Here is a 9,412-nt window from a genome sequence, read left to right on the forward strand (position 1 = left end):
CTGGCAGAGAATTAATAGTGAATAGTCATGTATGAAAGTAACTAATTAATTTGATATTTGTTCAATGAATCAATTCTGTAATCATCTCTAACTCATCTATATATTTGATATGAATCACAACATATACATATATATTTGGCATGATTGCTATAGTAGGGAACAGTGGAGCATAATGTGGATTTTGCATTTGCTCATGTGTGATTTTGTTTGGGAGAGACACGAGGTGAGTGTAGAAAACTGCTCCCAGCGGAAGCCGGCCATGTAGGAGCACACAAAATACATACACCTCAAACCTCAAACCTCCAGGAGCTGCCTTCTGCCACTGGATGCATTAGGGGCCACAGGCATCCACAGGTGGTATTACAGCCCTTCATCTCCTATTAGATAACCTTCCCTCGACCCCTCCCCAATAATTCACAAGCTGCAACCCTTCTGATGCCTGTGTTCACAAGTAAACCCCACGTCTTTTTCAACGTAAAACACCATATTTATTTTAGTAGTTAGGTATTATTTCATTCTTTTTTATGGCTTAGTAGTATTCCATTGTATACCTATAGATAATCATACTAAGTGCAGTAAGTCAGACAGAGAAGGACAAATATCGTATGATATCACTTATATGTGGAGTCTAAAATATGATACAAATGAACTTATTTAGAAAACAGAAGCAGACTCTGAGACATAGAAAACAAACTTTTGGCCACCAAAGGGGAAAGGGATAAATTAGGAGATTGGGATTAATATTACACACTACTATGTGTAAAATAGACAAACAGCAAGGTCCTACTGTATATCACAGGGAACTATATTCAAAAATCTTGTAATAAACCATAATGGAGAAGAATATGAAAAAGAATATATATGTACATATATATGTATATGTATATATGTGTATATATATATATATATATATATATATAACTGAATCACTTTGCTGTACACCAGAAACTAACACAACATTGTAAATCAACTATACTTCACAAAAAAATAAATTATGTATTTCTTAACAATTTTGCAGGTATAAAAGAATGCTACTGTTTTGATTTTTTTTTTAATGTGTCACTGATGACTTTTTTGAGTGCTATACCCCAGCTCCATTTTCCCATAAGCCTGCTGGGTTTTGTTCCATGACTGTAAATAGCTCAGTGATTTTTAGGAACATATATATTGCATTCTAGCAGAACTCACTATGCACACATGTATAAAGTATATTAATTATTTAGTCAACTTTACCTTTTTATAAGTTCATGGATCTAGGCATGGTGTAAATGACAGTCTTGAAGCCAGAATGTAGTCATTTATTTGGTTTTGTTTTCTAACATTTCTGAACCAGGGACTTTGTGTCATTCAAGATTTGGCCAGAGAAGCAGAATGCCAATAAGTCATAGATAACAGGGATTCGTTGCAGAGATTAGACCTTAGACTGGGTGGTGCTGGTGGACAAGTTCATGCAGGGCTGTTGTCTCAGTGACCGTCACTATAGCTCCCTCACGCCAATAGTTGGAGATGAAGACTAGGCCTGAAGTAGGACAGAATAGGGACAGACTCAATCTATGAGGACATCCCGTCCAAGTTGGATGATCTAATGACCTGCAGGAGAGCTTTGCCAAAGAGGTGCACGCATACCTGGCCAAAGATGCAGAGAGGCTGAAGGAGGAGCTCTGGTGGGGCCTGAGGAGGTTATGGGCCTAGGTTCTGCCTCTAGAAATCTTTGAGGATGTGAACAAGCTGCCCAGGAGACTGGTGCCCCTGCCGACCCTCAGAGCATACAAACAGCTGCCGTTTCATTTCCTCCTTCCAATGGTGAAGAGGTTTGGCTTTTTAAGAGAGTAAAAGTTGGTGCAGTCTTGCTCAAATTTGAGGTCTCTCAGACCCGCCAGAAGACATCTGCTTATGTCCAGAGACTCCTAGACCGTAATGGGAAAATACTGCCTTATAAGCTAAATGCTAAGATTTAGGCGGATACATATAAACATGAATACAAACCCAAATGCAATCTCAGAAAATGACGGGTGTCGTTTCCTAAACCCAGGTGGCTCAGAATATGTTCCTGTTATTTTTAAATTAGATTTGAAATAAAACATTTTAAACATCTTGTAGGGAACTTCTGGAACCCAGAATCTATAATCCTAATTTGAGAAACTCTACATGCAGTGGTCAAAAATTGGCTTGAGAACCAGCCATTTGCTTTTGACTTTGGGCAAATGCCTTTAAATTCTCCGAGACTCAGATTCATCCCATATGAAGTGGGGCAAAGAACAGTAATTCTCCTGTCATGAGGATTCAATAAGATATTTTTTGAATATCTTATTTAGGAGGTATTTAGAGGGGTGCAGGATGCCCAAAGTGTCAGGAGAATGTGAGCTCTTTCCTGGCTGTTCTCACAACTGTCGTCACCATCATCCTCATTAAAGTTACTATTTCTATTATTTAGCCAGTTCCCTCTGGGATAGATAGCAAGGTCTAATTAGTGAAAATTGGTCTCTGAGAAGTTGAAGGCAAATCTGAGCTTGGTGCACCTGGATTCAGAATAAATGAAGACAGGAAACGGGTTCTACGACCCGAGGTGTCTCCTTCTGCACAGGGCACCAGTTACGTGTTCTCACCTGGCAGTGCGCACAGCTTTCATCTCCTGGGGAACATGTTTAGAGAAACTATGTGATGTCTCACCACCAGTAGACCTGAGCCAAACCTCTCTCTTCTTGTCCTCTGTCTGCATGAAAGATGGAAGAGGAGTTATTAAGTTAAAACCCAAGGTCAGGGCTTCCCTGGTGGTGCAGTGGTTGGGAGTCCACCTGCCGATGCAGGGGACATGGGTTTGTGCCCTGGTCCAGGAAGATCCCATGTGCCGTGGAGCGGCTGTGCCTGTGAGCCATGGCTGCTGAGCCTGCGTGTCCGGAACCTGTGCTCCGCGGCGGGAGAGGCCACAGCGGTGAGAGGCCCGCATACCACAAAAACAAAAAACAAAAAAAAACCCGAGGTCAAAAACGGGTGCTCATATCTTTGTTTGACCCACAAGCATTTTGAAAAGCTTTTGATCAGAAATCAGAAACATACACACGAAGGCCTTGATTTTCTAAAAACAAACACACAGACAAAAGACGGTGGGCAATCTGACCCTTCTACTTGCTACTCACCTGCTTCTGGTTGACGATGGCCTCCACAGGCCACCACCCTCTCCCCCCACTACATCCCTGACCAGGGGCTGTCTCTTGATATTTCTCATTGTCCTTGAAGAGATAACTTTTCTTATAATACAGATATGTTTTTCTCCATCTGATTCAAACCAAACCAGGGAGAAATTGAAAGATGGACCTCCAGGTCCTTGGATTTTTGAGAAAAACGAGCTCAACCATATCTCTTTGTGAAAGAGAAGTTTATTTCTGTAAGTTGACATGCAGAGCCAATGTGTGTCAAAAGCTGCAACTTTGGATGTCATTGTAAAACAAGTCTTCAAGATTAAGACCACTAAACCATCTCCAGTGTCTGCTCTTCATTTCTCTGTTAATAGAAATGCCCAAGCTTTGGCTCAGGACACAGTAAGCCCATAAGTGGAAGGGCATCTCTATGTCTCATCATGTGTCGGGGAGGTCTACACCTCTGATGAGGTACAGCAGCAATTTTCCAGGCTTCCCAACAGCAGGCCCCGTTGCGATGGAGCAGTGTTTGAGGGTTTGTCTCCCAGCAAGATCATGCTTTTATAATATTATTTGCTGAGTTTATAACTCGGCATAGATGATGGGAAGGCAGATCTTGGGCCGATGCCCCAATCCCCTGGATGTGGAGTGCATGGTGAGGGAGAGTCCAGAGCTGAAACTTGGAGGTCCAGGAAGGATGCTGGCTCTTGGGAAATAAGATGCTCGGTCACCAAGTCTTGTCCACGCCCTCTCCCACTGTCTTTGTGTCTGTCTGCTCTGGGCAGTGTGGTTCCAATCCACCACAAGTCCAGGGGATTTGGCCTCCTAAATATCTCTTGTGTCCATGTCCACTTTCCATGAACTGCCACTGACCTCCACCACGCTGATCTAATTTCCTTCCCCTTTAAGCCTGTGTTACTGAAACACACTGTTCTCCCAGCTTCAGTCTTAGTCTCTGCCCAATCCATTCTCCTAGCAGCAGCCAGAGCCATCTCTGTGAAATGCAAATTTGATCCCCTGTAAAACCTTCTAATGGTTTCTCACTGTTTTAGAACAAAATCTAAAAATCTAAGCAGGGCATCCCATGGCTGGACTTTGCTTAGCTTGTCAGTCTCGGCACAGATCTCACCTCTGCCTTCTCTGCCCCCTCCAGGCATAGGTTAAGACCCTCCAATCTGCTCCATCCTCTGTATGTCCTGTTGTGCGTCTGTGTTCTCCGACTGTAATTCTCCTCCTCTCCTTTAACTCCTTCCCTAATCCTTTGTACCTAAGCCCGCTCATGATCTCCCGGGGAGCCCTTTCTGCCCTCCTGACTCATTCAGCTCTCACCATCCAGTGCTCCCGTAGAAGCCCGCGTCTTCTCAGCACTTGATGCAGATTGCACGTTTTTTATGTGATTCCTTAGTGAATGTCCCCGTGGTGGCCTTGACCATGCACATCACCATCCTCTAACGACAGGGAATGGAACTGACAGGGGGTCCCAGGTCCTGGGCTTTGACCTCCTTCCTTGTGTGTGCAATAAGGCCGCTCCTCCTATGGGAGGAGCCAGTGAACGAGCCCAGTGAACAGCCAGTGAACGAGCCAGTGAACCAGCCACTGGTTCAACTTGTACCAGCCAGTGAACGAGCGCAGCAGAGACACCAAAGCAGACTTGTTTCCCAGAGACAAGGTTCTCCTCGGACAGCCAAGTTTGGCTGCAGGATTCCTAGTCGGTTGTTTTGGGGTTTTTTTTTAACATCTTTATTGGAGTATAATTGCTTTACAATGTTGTGTTAGTTTCTGCTGTATAACAAAGTGAATCAGCTCTATGTATACATATATCCCCAGTTGGTTTTGAGAAACGTGCCTTAGACTACATGGCCGTCTGGGAAGCTTCTACAGCCATCTCTCCCTTTCCCTTTCCCTCAAGTTCATTCTTGCATCACATTCTGACTACTTTCCAACCCCTTCCGGCTCCCTATCTTGCTTTTATTCAAACAAGCAATGCCCTAATTACCTTATATGCTTAATCTAACACTGAGGTTTGCCTTTGAGAGGACCTGGACTAATACAGTCTTTTCTCCTGACTATATGTTAAACTTCACGAGGGTAGAGAGGTCACATCCCTTTAGGACACCACTGGCCCCAGGACCTCACACAGTGTCTGACATACACAGAGTTGCCAACAAATTACCACTAAGTAAATGTAGAATCTTCGCTTCTGAGCACAACTTTTTCTCTCCTTGGAACACACCCCTGTGGGTCTTAGCCACTCATCCATCATAACTCACCCACCAGCCTATGAAACCTTCACCACTATCACGACTCAGTTATCTATTCCCACTCCAGGGCTCTCATTAAATATTTCACATTCTTCTATCACAGTGTTTGTCACTATCTGAATTTCTGAATCAGACTTTACCACTGATTTTGAGCCCCTTGAGTGCAGAGATGCTATTTTGTATTTCTTCATTTGTTTCATTGTCATCTACAATGATTAATCCATTTTAGATGACCGTTAAACATGGGAAGGAAGGATGGACGGAAGGAAGGAAGGGAGGGAGGAAAGGAGGGAGGGAGGGAGGAAAGAAAACTGGGAATAGAGTTTAGCTTCAGTAATTATGCATTTCTTCATCTTTAAAATGTTCCAGCTATCCCAAAATGTTTATAGGAAACACAAGAGAAAATAGACAGGCTTCATACATCCAAAATTACTTTATTTTTTTTTAATTTTTATTTTTTTTGCAGTACGCGGGTCTCTCACTGTTGTGGCCTCTCCCATTGCGGAGCACAGGCTCCGGACGTGCAGGCTCAGTGGCCATGGCTCATGGGCCTAAGCCGCTCCGTGGCATGTGGGATCTTCCTGGACCAGGGCACGAACCTGTGTCCCCTGCATCGGCAGGCGGACTCTCAACCCCTGCGCCACCAGGGAAGCCCCCAAAATTACTTGTTAAATAGAAGCAATTCTAGAGTAGTTTATCATCGTGGGAAAGACATGGACTCTCAAATCTCTCAGTCCTGGGTCAAAACCTCTGTGTATGGCATGCACCACTGTGACCCTGGGAAAATGAGCTGCCTGCTCCTTCATTTCCCCCACCGTAAACCAGGATCCAGCAAATGTCAGAGGCAATGCATGCAAAACCCTTGGCATGTAGTAGGAGCTAGAGAATTAGGAGCCACTGTTTTCTTTAAACTTCAAGTCCCGGGGCGCAGCCTGAAACACATGACTGGGGTCAAGTTTTTAGTATGGAGTCTTAAACAGATAAAGAGAAGCAGCAACCCTACTGCAAAAGAATATATATTTGTGTCCTGGCAGCCAGAGTGATTTGAGCCTCACATCACAGACAATTGTCAGACCAAAATAATCTTCACCAGGGTTTTAGCTTTAAAATATGTGTTTTTTAAAAATCTTGGCTCCACATGATTTGTCAAGCTCTAGTTTTATATTTTTATTGAGAAAAAAAAAAGCCCTGTCATTTCACACTTGCTTGTGACTGTTTGCTACCTTCTGACAGCTTTCACTGCCTGGATTGGAATTCTGAGTTTGTCATGGAAAGACGAGGTGAGACATTCTAAAGATGCCGATATTCTCAGGGACCACAGATGGATTTACATAGCCTCGCGCTTTAATTTCCCACCTCACCAGTTCCACGTCCTGCAGCACCACTAGCTCCTGGCGAAGGCTCCCTTGGGCCATGCTGTCACCAGCATCCTTTAAATATTCTTAAGTATTGTCACTTATGCCTAGAATACCTCCCTACCTCGCCTACCTTCTCTTACCTCATCACCTTCCTGAAGGTTTCCTTTACCCAGGCCGATCTGATCTCTCTCCTTGGCACCATCACTGAGCATGACTTTCTCATCTTCTTTTGTGTGTTCACTTCAAACATTCATCCAGTGTCCACCACATGGCAGATTCACAGAGAAGGACTGAGGGTAGAAAAGTGAATAAAATGGACACGATCTTCCCCAAGTCCTAGAGCACATAATTTGGTTGAGGAAATGAATAATTGGATAATTATGAGTCTGTAAAGTGCCACAAAGTAGGCAGCTGTCCATGATGGCTTGACCAATCAAAAGGGGTAAATGACATTGTAATACCACCACCAATAACAACAACCCTATTTCAACACAACACAACTAACATAACTATAATAGTTGTGTATTGCTGTGCCATGAAATACCACAGACTAACAGTTTAAAGCAATACTAATGTATCACCACACTGAGTCTGGGGACCAGGAGTCAGCATACTTTAGCTGACACCTCTGTTCAAGGTCTCACAGGCTGTAACTGAGGTGACATCTGGGGTCATGTCCTCATCTGGAGGCTTGACTGGGAAGGTCTGTCAGGTTGTTGGCAGAATTGATGTCCTGTGGTTGTAGGACTAGGGTCCACATTTTCCTGCTGGCTGTCAGCCAAGCCTACTCTCAGCTTCCAGAGGCCACTCTCTGGTCCTTGTCATGTGGCCGCCCCACCCCCATACACCCTCTCATGCTTCGAATCATTCCCTTCAGGAAGGGTCCAGTCCCATTTAAGGGCTCACCTGATTAGGTCAGGCGCACCAAGGATAATCTCTCCTTATATTAACTCAAACTGACCTGGGACCTTAATCACATCTGCAAAATCCCTTCACAGCAGGCTTTACACCATTGTTTGATTGAATAAGTGGGAGAAGGTGTATACACCAGGGGGCAGGAATCTTGGGGTAAGTATATGATGGCAGGTAGAGTTCTCTCTCACTTTACGAGTTGGTTGTGGGTCAGTGAGGCTGCTCTGCACGTCATGGTCAGCCAGGGGCCGAGGCTGCAGATGCTCCACCTCCATATGTCCCTCTGAGGTCACCCCAAAAAGGGGAAGTCAGCAAGGCTAACCTCACATCCCCTCTGTGGCATCAGGACTAAAATTAAGGCTCAACGTTGCATGTGGCCTCGGCATCTGGTGAAGCTGGGCAGACCTTGAGCAACCCCACCATGAGTCCCCCCACCTGTCGATAAGGTCTCCTTATCAGGGGGACCACGTGCAGCTCCTGCTTATACCCGAGGAGCAGGGTTTGCGGAAATATTCAAATAAGGCAACCACATCTTCCCGCAGGAACCGAGGAGACACCCCGCCTTCTTTCTTTCTTTCTTTCTTTATTTATTTATTTATTTTATTAGTTTCTGCTTTATAACAAAGTGAATCAGTCATACATATACATCTGTTCCCACATCCCTTTCCTCATGCATCTCCCTCCCTCCCACCCTCCCCATCCCACCCCTCCAGGCGGTCACAAAGCACCGAGCTGATCTCCCTGTGCTCTGCGGCTGCTTCCCACTATCTATCTACCTTACGTTTGGTAGTGTATATATGCCCATGCCTCTCTTTCGCTTTGTCACAGCTTACCCTTCCCCCTCCCCATATCCTCAAGTCCATTCTCAAGTAGGTCTGTGTCTTTATTCCCGTTTTACCCCTAGGTTCTTCATGACATTTTTTTTTAAATTCCGTATATATGTGTTAGCATACGGTATTTGTCTTTCTCTTTCTGACTTACTTCACTCTGTATGACAGACTCTAGGTCTATCCACCTCATTACAAATAGCTCAGTTTCGTTTCTTTTTATGGCTGAGTAATACCCCGCCTTCTTGACACGACAAAGTTGGCCTCCTAGAGTATCTCCTTGTTCACTCTGTTCCCAGGTGCAACCCTGAAACGGCGCAGGGCCCTGTGGTCCTCCCTCAACCCCCATGTCCTCCACCTGCCTTTTGTCTGTGGAAAAATTTTAGCCAAAGAATAAATTTAATCAGAGAAGTGAGAAAATGCAGAAACAAAGGGAAACAGTCCAATAAGACTAAATAATAATAATAATTTAGTCCTTAAGCATAACGAAGGACCTTTAGTTCCTTCTCAAGGGCTATAGATCATATTCTTTTTTTTTTTTTTTTTTTGCGGTATGCAGGCCTCTCACCGTTGTGGCCTCTCCCGTTGCGGAGCACAGGCTCCGGACGCGCAGGCTCAGTGGCCATGGCTCACGGGCCCAGCCGCTCCGCGGCATGTGGGATCTTCCTGGAGCGGGGCACGAACCCGTGTCCCCTGCATTGGCAGGCAGCCTCTCAACCACTGCACCACCAGGGAAGCCCCTATAGATCATATTCTGAGCCGTATCCTGTAAGCTGTCTTGTAGATACTGAAACCGCCACCAGATGAAAGAAGTTAACTCATGATGACCAGACTGTAGCCATGACATAGGCTGCCGCAATTCCAAGAATAGGCCTCAAAGAAATGGGAACAAACTGACCCTGGAACTGAAGACTAAC

This window comes from Mesoplodon densirostris, chromosome 13, assembly GCF_025265405.1.
Source record: "Mesoplodon densirostris isolate mMesDen1 chromosome 13, mMesDen1 primary haplotype, whole genome shotgun sequence".
Classification (NCBI taxonomy): domain Eukaryota; kingdom Metazoa; phylum Chordata; class Mammalia; order Artiodactyla; family Ziphiidae; genus Mesoplodon; species Mesoplodon densirostris.